Raw genomic sequence first — 13263 nt, forward strand, 5'->3', positions numbered from 1 at the left:
TACCCCTCCGCCATCTGCTGATCCCTTACCAGCGGCTACTTCTAGCAGTCCTCTTCCCCTCCCTTCAACGCTCATTAACGACTGGCTTTTGTTTGATGACATCACCTTTTTATCGTGCCTGAACAGTATTAGGTCAGGCTCCCCTCGGGACCCTGTGCCTATGAAAATTCTAAAACTGTTATACCTCGAGCCACGGAGAGTCCTAATGAGACTTCTAAATACATCTCTTACAGAGTCTATTGTGGTACAGGAGTGGAAGCATGCCATGGTCGATCCCTTGTTGAAAAAGACCGGTGCGGACATCACTAACTTAGCCAATTTTAGGCCCATATCCCTGCTGCCTGCATGTTCTAAAATTTTGGAACGACATGTGAACACCCAGCTTAACTCGTTTGTCGAGAACGTGGGATATCTTCATCCGTCCCATTCCGGGTTTCGCGCTCATTATTCCACTGAATCCGCACTCCTCGGGGTAACGGAGAGGCTTCGGCACGGTATCGATCGCGGGGAGACCTTTGCACTCATCCTTTTGGATTTGAGTGCAGCATTTGATACCGTGTCTCATTCCATTCTTCTTGACTCTCTCCGCTCCCTTGGTGTTGCTGGATCTGCTCTGGCCTTAATTGCCTCCTTTTTAGGTGGGCGCATCTTTCAGGTGTTTTCGACAGAATCTGAATCTGCTGTCTATTCATCGGCATACAGCGTCCCCCAGGGGTCGATTCTCAGCCCTTTGCTGTTTAACATCTATATCAGACCCCTTGCTACCATTGTGGAGGACGCCGGTTTGACAATCTATTCGTATGCCGACGACACGCAGATTGTGTTCTCTCTCTCCAGCAGTGAGGGCCATGAGGTCTCTGCCTTGAAATCTGGCCTGTCATGCGTTGCTGCTTGGATGCACGACCATCTGCTCAAGCTCAACGATGACAAGACCGAGGTTGTTATCTTGGGCAAGAATAAAGATCTGTGGGGCCCTCAGCATTGGCCCTGTGATATGGGTCCTCTGCCGAATCCAGCCCCCGTAGCCCGCAACCTTGGTTTCCTCATCGACGATAGGCTCTCTATGAGACAGCAGGTAACAAAGGTCGCTGCAATCTGTTTCTCCACCTTAAGATGGTTGCAGAAGATCCTATGGATGCTACCTTGCTCCACTTGGAGAACTGTCGTCCAGGCTATTGTGATCTCCCGCATTGACTATGGGAATGTGCTTTATCTTGGGGCCGATAAGGCCACAATAAATAAGCTTCAGGTGGTGCAAAACTCGTCAGCTCGTTTACTGTGTAATGTACCCCGGAGATCTTCCGCAGCTCAGGCTCTGCGTGACCTTCATTGGCTTAAGGTCCCGAACCGTGTAAAATTTAAAACCTTATGCCTTCTTTTTAAAATCCGGCAGGGTTCTGCTCCTAAATATCTGCAGAACCTGGTTCAAGTCTATAAGCCTGGTCGCACTTTAAGATCTTCCACTAGTGGCAATTTCCTGGTCCCCAGAATTAAACTGGCCAAAATGGGCAGCCGCTCGTTTTCTTATCTTGGTCCAAAGATGTGGAATGCTCTTCCGTCGGCTCTGAAAGCCGAGACTGATCTTCTTCCTTTTAAAAAAAAACTGAAGACCCTTCTGTTTAATTGATCTCTCTGCACTGTTTGTTCTGGTTTTGGCCTTTTGCTGGTTTTCTTTCTTTTATCTATCCCTGGCGCCGGGAAACCCATTGAGGGTAGCTGCGCACAATACAAGTTTAAATAAATAAATAAATAAATAATATTTGCATATTCTGCAATATTTTTGGCATGCCTTTTCCAAGCACACATCGAAGAATGTGTTGCTTTTTAGAGGTACTGTTTGCCTGGTTATTTCATTCCTTTCCCTGTGAGGTAGCTAGCATTCCAAGTGACATCTTTTGGAGTGCTGGTGACTGTTCTTTATTCTTAAGCTGGCGGTTGCTGAGGCAGGATACACAGTACTTAACAGTTGCTCCTTGTAACCAACAATAAAGAAGCTGGAACTTACCTCTGTCTTCTGTGTCCACACCGTGATCGAACTTCAAAATTTTGGCGACGATCCTGCGTTCACTCATCTAGTCCACCCGCCCTTCTACTCAGCGTGACATTTACTTTTCCTGTTGCTGTGTTTCCCTTCAGCGACGCTTCGTGGAACAGTTCCGTGACTCCAAAAGTTTGATTTGTCTTCGCTACTCATATGTGGTTGGTCTTTTGTGCAGGTACTGTTTGGTCTTATTTTGCCATTTACTGCCTCCGCCTGTGCGGAAAACTATCCATAAGTCGCGAGGCATCGCTGTAAGCGCGAGCAGCAAAGCGCAAGGCATTTTTCCTACACGAGCAACGAGTAAGACGCATTACCTTCAATTTGGTTTTCAACATCATCACGTTGTGCGCGTCATCACGCACGACATCCAGCGGCCGTTTTGAAGTTTTGCAATTTTGCCAACCATTGCCTATACAAGCTTATGTGCTATTCAAGCTGCATTTTGCCAACCACGTTTTTTTTTATCGTTGGTGATTTCTTTTCTCCTTCAAGTGATAGTGCTTTATCCTTCAAGTTTTACATAATCAAATTGGACATTTCTATAATTCCCATTTAACCAATATTATCCTGCCTCAGCCTAATTCCGTAAATTATATTTAGAGATGGCAACAACAGCCAATCATACTATCTCTCCCCCACCTGCTTTTCTTATTGAAGGAGAGGTTCCCTCTATTGAGTGGGAGGAATAGTTAGGCTTTTTTGAAATCTATTTAGAGGCCAGTGATGGCCTTAGATTTCCTGCATCAAGAAAAAAGGCCATTCTGTTAAATTCGTTGGGTAAAGCAGGCCAACACGTTTTCAAATGTCTTCCTGAACTTTTGGTTGCGGATGGTCAACCTATAGACAATCCGTATAATGAAGCAAAATTGAGATTGGAAAAATATTTTGGGAAGCAAGTGAATATAGTGATACAGAGACATAAATTCTACACGGTACCACAAAAAGGAAAGGAGACTATAGACCAGATGGTTGCTCGTTTGAGAGAACTCCCTTTGAAGTGTGATTTTGGTGCTATGGCTGAACAGCTCATCAGAGACCAACTTATTGTCCAGTGCAAAAATAAAAGGTTGCAGCAAAAGCTGTGGGAAGCCAAGAATCCAACGTTGATGGAAGCCATCACTATTGCCAAAGTGGTTGAAGTGTCTGACAAGTGCATGGAGGAAATGCGTCTTCTTGAGCTTAAGAAAGAGGAGACTGTCAATGTTGTAAACAAAGTTGAGGGTTTTTCTGTTTATGCAAAACATTGAGATGTCAGACCTAAGTTTGTTTCTTCCAAACCAAAGTTTCAAAGTGGCACCTCTGGGGGTAGAAGTAAATTTGTAGGTTGCTTCCGATGTGGAAGTATGTCTCATGCAGCTGATTTTCAGGGCTGCTTTGCTCGTGATAAGTCTTGCGGCAAGTGTGGGAAGAGAGGCCATATTAGCAAAGCTTGTAAGGGTCCTTCCTTTAATAGAGTTAACTTTGTGGAGGATGATATTATTCCACCTGAAATGTCTTTATGTATTGATGATGACGCTCATGTTGTTATGCAAAGACCGAAAGATGTTTTTGTTCTTAATGGAGTTTCAGTAACGCTTTTAGTAGATCCTGGCTCTATGTTCACAATAATTCCTTACAATTTGTTTAAAGAATGTTGGCCACATGCTTCTCTCTCACACAGCGATATAACACCTAAGGGTTATAGTGGTGAGATTATTGATTTGAAGGGTTCCATGGATACAACCTTTGAATTCAAGGGGAGGCCCGCTGTTGGGAAAGTTTATGTTTCCAATGATGGTCCAGCTATTTTGGGTTGTATTCAACAACATGCTCTACACATCATTCTTGATCCAAGATCTGAGGATAAAGTTTTAGTTATTGATGACTTCAATGATGTTAACACCGTGTTATCTAAATTTTACAATGTTTTCCGTTCAGATTTAGGCAAATTAGAAGGTTATATGCATGAAATAAAACTCAAGAAGGACGCCACTCCAGTTAGGCATTCTCTTAGAAGAATTCCTGTTGCTGTACGTAAGGAAGTTAAAGAAATGCTTGATGAAATGCAAATTCAAGATATAATTGAACCGGTGGAGGCCTCTGAATGGCTTTCGCCAGTGGTGGTCACGCAGAAGAAGGATGGCAAACTTCATTTTTGTGTTGACCTTAGGTCACTAAATCAAAATATTATTGTGGATAAATTTCCTTTACCCAATATTTCAGAGATGGTACTCTTGATGGATAAGGTAAAATGTTTCAGTAAACTGGATCTAAGGTCTGCCTACCATCAAGTAGTATTGCACCCTGACTCTAGAAAATTGACTGCATTTGTGACCATGGAAGTTGTATTTCAATTTAAAAGGTTGCCTTTTGGCCTAGCCTCGGCGGCCAGTGTATTCCAACTTATGATGCATTCTATACTAAAAGATCTTAAACATGTTCATTACTTTCAAGACAACATTTTGATTACTGGGGTGGATGAACTTGAACATAACTGTAATCTATCCAAGGTCCTTCAAACTTTGTTGAGGGCGGGTCTCACTTTGAGAAAAGATAAGTGTCAATTTTTAATGACTGAAATTTATTATTTGGGGTACACTATATCTCAATCTGGCATCAAACCCAAAGAAGACTTACTAAATGCAATTAGATGTGCACCCATTCCTTCTAATAAAGACCAATTGAAATCCTTTTTAGGATTAGTAGAATACTACTCTAAATGTGTATCAAATTTTGCACATAAGACCGAACCATTACGTTTGTTACTCAGGAAAGGTGTACATTTCTTGTGGGAAAGTCAACAGTTGGAAGCTTTTGAAGTGATTAAGAAAGAGATTATTGGTGCTGGCATCCTCACCACTTTCGAACCGGGTAAGGACACTTATGTGACTGTGGATGCCAGTGCTTATGGTATTGGAGCGGTGTTATCCCAGAAGAAAGGTGGTATAGAAAAGACGGTAGCTTTTGCTTCATGTTCTCTGAGCTGTTCTGAACGCAATTATGTGGTAATTGAGCGTGAAGCTTTAGCTGCTGTTTGGGGTGTTTTGCATTTTCGTACTTATTTGTGGGGTGCGCACTTCTCCTTGATAACTGATCATAAACCACTGATTAGAAATTTGATTACCAGGTGGGGCTAACAATGGTTCTCCTCGTCTAATGAAATTTGCTGCTAAGTTGCAAGATTATACATATACGTTGGAACATATCTCGGGGTGAAGAAATGTTCAAGCAGACTGCTTGTCTCGTTTGCCTGTTCCTTCTGACAAGGTGGATTGTGATTTTGATGATGAGAGTGTTTGTGTGGTTGTTGGTTTTGAGGATGTTTGTGTTGGTGAGTATCATTATTTTTCCAAGGATGAGTGGCATCAGGCAGTCATTGAGGATCTAGACTTTGTTGAACTTGTTGATGCCATACGCTTGGGTTGGAGACGTGAGGGTGATGTGAAACCTTCCTTACGGAGTTTTGTTAAATTGCAGGAAGAGCTTAGTTTGGGTTCTTCTGATGACTTAGTTCTACATGGTGAAAAGTTTATTCCACCTAGGTCACTTAGGAAAAAACTCTTTCTTCTTGCTCATGAAGGTCATTCAGGTTAAAGTATGACCATTAAGCACCTTAAAGGCTGCTTTTGGTGGCCAGGTGTGGAAGATGATGTCCGGAGGTGAGTCGAGCAGTGTTTGTTGTGCAAGGAGAGTGAGAAAAGATTGAAGATTGTTACTCCTGCTCGAGGTTTGATTGTCAGTGCAAGTGACTTACCTTGGGACAAAGTCTGTTTAGACTTTATTGGCCCTATGGATTCTTTACCTAATAATTGTCGCTTTGCTATGATTCTAGTGGATGTGTGTTCTCGTTGGATGTGTGTAGAGTTTATGAGAAATATTACCACGGAGACACTGATAAAACAGCTTAGATCGATCTTTCTGAAAGAGAGTTTTCCAAAGATTTTACTTACTGATGACGGTACCCAATTGACTTTGGTGGCTATGTGTGCTTTTCTTGCGAATCATGGAATTAAACATATGTGTTCATCTTTGTATAACACGAAAGGTAATGGCATTGTGGAGAGGATGAATCAATTGGTTAAGGGTGCCATACAGATGTCAGTTCATGGTGATGTGCGTACAGCTGTGGAGGAATTGGTGTGGTCTTATAACACTACGGTTCATAGTGTCACCAATGCTTTTCCTTTTGTGCGTATGCGTGTTAGAGTTCCCAAAACCAAACTAGTTCCCCATTGGTTGATGGAAAATAGTGGGTCACCGAGTAATGGGCCGGTTCCAGTTAAGACAGGAAGAGTTGAGGTTGGTGATCTGGTTAAAATCAAATTAGGTCGTAGGGAGCATGGTATGAATAAGTTTTCTGATCCGCTTAAGGTTAAGGAGGTTCATAGGTGGCATGTTGTGTTGGAGAATGGGCAGTGTTGGAATTTTCGTAGGATTGCGTTGTATTCGAAAGGTGTACATTCTGAGAATACTGTGGATGAAGGGGTTGTTACGAGTTCTCCTCAAGGGACTCCACATAGTGCTTCTCATGAATATAGACGGAAGATTAGTGGGATGTGAATTGAATTAGCCGGCTCCCCCAAGGGAATATCTAAATAGGCTTAGGTATAAAACATATTCCTTCCTTGGTGATTCTGTCTCCTCACGGAATTAAAATATGGACATAATACAAACAAGGATCCTTTTTCTGGACAATTTTATGAATGGAGATATGCAGAGCAATTTTGTGTGTGTTCTGACAGACAAAGCTAGTGAATTGAGTGTATTTTGGCTTCTTGGAAATAAGCCGTCTGTTGGGCTGTTTTTGCAGTCTTTTGGAATACTATTGAGAAGCGCTTCTTGTAAATATGACTTACAACTAGTATTTGCAAATGGTTTGGTTTAAGTACAGTCTGTGGGCTGTCCTTTGTTTCTGTCCTAAGTGTTGATCTGTGGGTTAAATGTGTGTTTAAAATTCTATGTGGTTCATGGTTTCACATTAGTGATACTTCTGTAAGTAAATAGCGATTGCGCTATTTATGAAATAATGGCTATTAAGCGCGCTGTATTATGTGTCCTGAGTGTTTGACCCTTTCTGTATATGTCTGGAATAAGCTCAATGTGTGTGTTTGTGGTTTTTCTTGTTGTTATCAGTCTGTTATGCAAAATGTAATTTAATTAATTTTAAATAAAAATTAAATAAACATCCAGAATTGAACCATATAATATGCTAAAATAGCTATATGTTACTATTTAATTTATAGAGTAAGCAATTATGCACATGTAAAAACTGCTAAATGCTTACAAGATAAAATTAGAATTCACATTCAATAGGAATAAAAAAGGCCTAAAAAACAAAATTGTTTGTTTTGTAATAAATGACCAATTATAAAGCATTTTTCTTAGATACATTGTATTAGATATTAACAGGCAAACACTTCATCTGAAGTAAATTTTTGCTGAACTGAAACGCATAATATAGAACACGCATTGAAAGGCCTCAGTTTTAAATAGACAGTCACAGTGCTTCCATTTCAAAGACTAAAAAAAGCTTAGCAGCACCTATTGTTTTGATTGTAGGCCACGGAGAGACAGGAATGTTCACTCAGCCAGGATTTTGTCATTTAAAACACAGGGTGAAATCCTGCATTTCAGACTGCTGTTTTGAAAACGTTACAAAAATCAGGTTCATTATTTTGTATAACAGGACAACATTTCAAGTGAGGATTTCCTTTCTTAAACTTTTTTTATAAGCATATTTTTGGTTCTGTTGCTAAATATTGACTGTCTTTTTTAAAAAAAAAGTGGCGCAAACATTTGCCATGTTTCAAGTTAGGCTTCTGTGCTTGGGCTTGTGAATGAATGTGTCTAAATATGATAGGCAAGGGATGCAGCTTTCTTTTACATGTGGCATTATGAAAAATGATTGGTTTTATTAAAACATGTGTTATTAAATATGAAAAATTATTTAAAAAATAAGTGCTTTTAAAATTCGTTTTTTAATATTTATAAAGCTTAATACTCATACTGTGACATCCTAGCATTAAAATTTAATTTAAGTTGTGTTGTACCGCATAATGAGGACATTTGCATATGGCATTTCACTCTGCGCAGGCGTAAAAAACTAATTTTTAAAGTGGTATAAATGATTATTTTCAATTTCTAACTCCTGGGCTATGTAATGAACATTCTGATAATGAATATTATGCAAACAAATGATAGGATATTCATTTTTAAGTGCCCCAAATATTAAAGTCAAAATTGGGTAAATTGTACTATTTAAACAGCATCTTTTCATTTAGAGTAGTTTTAAAGTGCCTTAGGCTTCAGTAAATCCATACATTTAGGTATAATACAAATAGCTGACTTCTATATTATTAGACAAGTATATTGCACACTGCTTACAATTGAAAATTAATATAAAAACAAGCAGAAGTTATTCTTTTAACTACAAACAGGGGGATAAGTGCTTTCCAGCTTTCTGTCTCTAGGAGAATTGGGACAGCCGCATGGACACCCTTGAATTCAGAATAGGACAGCTGGGAAGAGTTAAATGTCAGCTCTATATTTAGAAGCCTGGTAGGACTCCCACAGTAAAGTTCTGATTTGACATTCTGACATCAGAAATTTTTTGAAAGTCAAGATGGTAGCACATGGAGGAGTTGTGCTTATTTTTTATTGGTGAAACAAGTTTTATGCACTCATGTAATAGAAAACGATATAATGGTATATGTGAACTTTGAATAACAGATAAGCTTGGTCATATATACAGCACTAATGCTTTTAGTTTGGTGCTTAATAGGGCTGAGCTGATGGGATTTAATTTGAATTAATTCGCCCTTATGTTATATTTGATGAAAGGATTTGGATTTGGGTGTTCATATATTCTTTACCTCCTCAAAAGTGCTATGTACCTCCTATAACTTTGTTTATGGCCAGTTGCTACATAAGGTTTGATAGTGTTGACAGAAGTGAAACCTGTTTCAGGATTCATACTGTCAAAATGGGGGAAGGAGGATGGCTCCTCTACAAATTAAGGCTAGGTAATATGTATGTTGCTCTTTTAGCCTGTCTAAATTGTCTATGAAATAGCAATGAGTCATTTAATGGTCTATTCAGTAATACTGTTTTAAACATTGTTAGCATTAATAAAATAAATAAATATATATATGTTTTATTAGTGCCCATCCTGTTTGATGAAATTATGACAGGATCAGTAGTCTAGACTGCTTTACCCTTATTTTGACCTTTAAGGGGAAGTAGATGTGGGTAGTTTTGTTCTACAAGTCTTAGGGTAACACCATTATTGTAGTTTTGCAAGGGCATTGCTAGTTTTTTTATTAGCTAGTCTGTGTAAATAAACTGACAGTCCTTATTAGAGCTGATTTTGCATAGTCTGGATCATGAAATATAGAGCATAGGGGATGCCCATGTGATCCTTAGAAAAAAATGTTTTGAAGTAAATATTGTTTTATAGATAAGAAAACCTGTTAAATTAGCAGTTTTAGATTTTCCTGTTGCTCCTATAACATGAGAGCATGGTCCCAATCGTACAATCTAGGTATGTAGGTACTTTTATTAAGAACAATCATTTTAGGAGTGTATGCAGTCCTGTACAAGTAATGTAAAGTTTATGAGCAAAAGTGTAGAACATTTCGTTTTTTTAAGAGTTTTCAGCAGATAGACTTCCTATGTAGCTATCTACCCTTAAATAGCAGAGGATAATGCTCTCACATTGAAGTTAATGAGGATAGTGAAAAGTACCCAATTGAAGAGACTAGAAGTACTGCCTTTGCCTTTGAGAGTGACAGTGCATTCTAGACCAGAGTTGTCCCATGGCTTCTGGCTACTCCTCTGAAGATTGCAGGCCATCCACCTGCAGTCCCATTGTTAAATACATTTAATTGTTTTTGCACTATATCGAAGGAAACTAACAGCTGTGTCAGGTTCTTATATCACCAGGTTCTGCAAGATCTCCCAGAATAAAAGTAAGAGTCATAATAACCTGCAGAACGATGATTAAGATGAGTTCTAACTCCCATCAGTGACAGCTACAGATGAAGGGCAGACGTCTTGGACCTACAGTCCCAGCACCCAGAACGTAGCAAGCGCGCCGTCAATGGCATCTCCAAAGCATCGTGTTTGCTCCATCAGACGGCGTTGGACATAAGACAAGAAGGAGAAGCTGGTTTCCTGTTTGCCACAGAACCAGAGTTTCAGTGCAAAAGAGCGAAAGAGAAGAATCCCTGTTGTTGATGACAGGGCTGGTTTGAGGTTTCAGTTTTCTACCTGTCATGTGCTGGTAACCTCTGACAGCGCGCGGTCCCTTAAGCCCCTTGGCCTGAGTTTTGGCCACTCCCTCTTTTCTTTGCTCCAACAGAAGGGCAGTGTACCGAAGGATCCAAGATTGGCAAAAGGCACTACATTGTGGTACCCATGATGAAAGGAAAAATAAAATGAAAGAGCAGCCTGAGCATCCTCTGACACTGAATAATGAGTGTTGGAGCCTGAGAATGTAGCTGAACGTGAAATGTTATTGCTTTCTCTGTTCAAGCAGTACCCGGGTCTGCACGAGATGATCTGTGCCCACGACCAACAACAAACACAATATCTGTAGTGCCTGCCGCAGAGGAGAGACACTGGTGCACTGCATTGAGACATTGAGACTTTCGAGTGAGCTGTGAGTATTTGCCATGAGGGCACTCCAACAGATACTGAGAAGCATTATTTTCATGGAAGGCCTGAATCCAGAGGCCTAACGCGGTGAAGACAACAGAAGCAGATTTGATGGACGATAGAAGCCTACCAAAGAGGCTTAGAACAAACTTTGGCATAGTTGCACAAGCGATTCCAGTGCAATTGTATAAAGTGGGTGTTGGATATGTTCCCATTTGACTGAATTACCATGGAAGAGGAATAGCCTCTAGTGGCTCTGCCCTTAGCATCCAACATGGTCCAACAGAAGTGAATTTGTGTGACTGTTCTTATTGTTCTGCTGGCATCGTTTTAAAGTAGTGTTCTGACTGTAATCTGATAAATGGTATTCCCATTTCACCTGAGAGCATTGATAAGGATCGCCACTGTCTCACCTGAGCATATAATAGTCACTGAAATGAGTAGGAGCCCTAAAAATGTTTACTAGATGATTTTAGGATTTGCTTTTGCTTAGGACTAGAAAAATTATAATTCTATTTATAATAGTGGTCATTACTTTCCACTGCTATCTGAATGTTAATGATGACTAAATGCTCTGTTCCCCTTGTATTCCTGCTCATACCAGCTTAATGAAATGTTTAGAATGGAAAATGCCCACCTAGCAATGAATGAGTTAGCATTTAGCTGAAGCCATCCTGTACTTAAAAGTTATCTTATGCGCTTTGTGAAAGCCATTTTGTATTTTTGGCAGCCATTTTGTTTGCCATGTGCTCGCCATGTGCTCTGTCCTTCCTCAGTGTTAACTGCTCTTGAAATCTGCCTAGAGACAAACTATATTCAGCATCTTCCACTTCGCACATGCCCAGAAGGGCCTAGCTAGTAGAATGCACCTGCTTCTCTAGTATAACTGTCAGGCTATTTTTGCTACTGTATAGAGAAGTAACTCTCCTCCCACTTTGTTGAGCAAGTAGATCTTGTATGGCCAACTTAATCATTTTGCATGCTTACATGAGCCAGGACTGCCCCTTGCATTTATGCTTACTATGTAAGCCTAAGCATAAAAAGCCCCAGCTTTCTGTACTCCTCGGACTGCCTCATTCAGTTGCTAAGGCTTCTGCGTGACGTAGTCTCACTTACTTGAGTTTAATAAAAATTTAACTTTTATATTTCAGCTTCTGTGCCAATTTTCATCTTTGTTGGTTTAAAAGGACCAAGCATCAGTGGGACCCCTAGGAAGGTTTCTTGATTTATTCAACGGCTTGCACCTTTCCCTATAGCAGTCGGCCTGCAGCTGTTCCTCTGTGAGCCGGCCTGCAGCTCTCCCTCTGCATGCCGACGGGCCGCAGCTGTCCCTCGATGAGCCAGCCAGTCGGCTCTCAGCTCTTCCTATATGTGCCAGCCCACCAGCTCCCAACTGTCCCTCCGCAAACCACCAGTCGGCTTGCGGTTCTTCATCTGTGAGCCGTTGTGCCTGCAGTTGCACCTTTGCAAGCCAATACTGGAAATATACCGCAGCTCTCACTCTGCGACATACCCTCTTCATGCTCCTTCCCCCCACATCACCATCCTGCACCTATCCCTTTGCAAGCTGATGGCCCACACCTTTCCCTATAGCAGTCAGCCCGCAGCTGTTCCTCTGTGAGCAGGCCTGCTTCTCTCGCTCTGCGAGCCGACTGTCCATAGCTCTCCATCTACAAGCCAGCCAGTCAGTTTGTAGTTCTTCCTGTATGAGCCAGCTTGCCGGCTCGCAACTGTCCCTCTGTGAACCACCGGTAGGCTCGCAGCTCTCCATCTCCGAGCTGTCGGGCCTGCAGTTGTACCTCTGCAAGTGAACAGTGGAATTATACCACAGCTCTCTCTCTGCGAGATACCCCTTCACGCTCCCTCTCCCTACATCACAGTCCCGCACCTATCCCTTTGCAAGGCAAAGATCCGCACCGCTCCCTATAGCAGTCGGCCCGCAGGTGTTCCTCTGCAATTTGGCTCGCAGCTGCGAGCGGACCGGCCGCAGTTGTTCTTCCATGAGCCAGCCTGTCCGCTCGCAGCTCTTCCTGTATGAGCCAGCCCGCTCGCTCGCAACTCTCCCTCTGCAAACCACCGGTGGGCTCACAGCTCATCATCTGAGAGCCTTCCAGCCCACAGTTGTACCTCTGCAAGCCAACACTGGAAATATTCTACGGCTCTCGTTCTGCGAGACACTCACTTCATGCTCCCTGTCCCCACATTACCATCCTGCACCTATCCCTTTGTAGGTCAACGGCCCGCACCGTTCCCTATAGCAGTCGGTCTGCAGTTGTTCCTCTGTGAGCCAGCGGGCAGCTCTCCCTCTGTGAGCCGAGGGGTCGCATCTCTCCCTCTACAAGCCACCCAGTAGGCTTGCAGCTTTTCTTGTACGAACCAGGCCGCCGGCTCGCAACTCTGGCTACTACTAACCACCAATTGGCTCGCAGTTCTTCATCTGTGATCCGTCTGGCCCGCAGTTGTGCCCCTGCAAAGCAATACTGCAAATATACTGTAGCTCTCCTTCTACGAGATACCCCCTTCATGCTCCCTCTCCCCACATCACCGTCCCGCAGATATACCTTTGCAAGCTGACGGCCCTATAGTTT

Source organism: Lissotriton vulgaris, chromosome 3_1 (genome assembly GCF_964263255.1).
Source record: "Lissotriton vulgaris chromosome 3_1, aLisVul1.2, whole genome shotgun sequence".
Taxonomy (NCBI): domain Eukaryota; kingdom Metazoa; phylum Chordata; class Amphibia; order Caudata; family Salamandridae; genus Lissotriton; species Lissotriton vulgaris.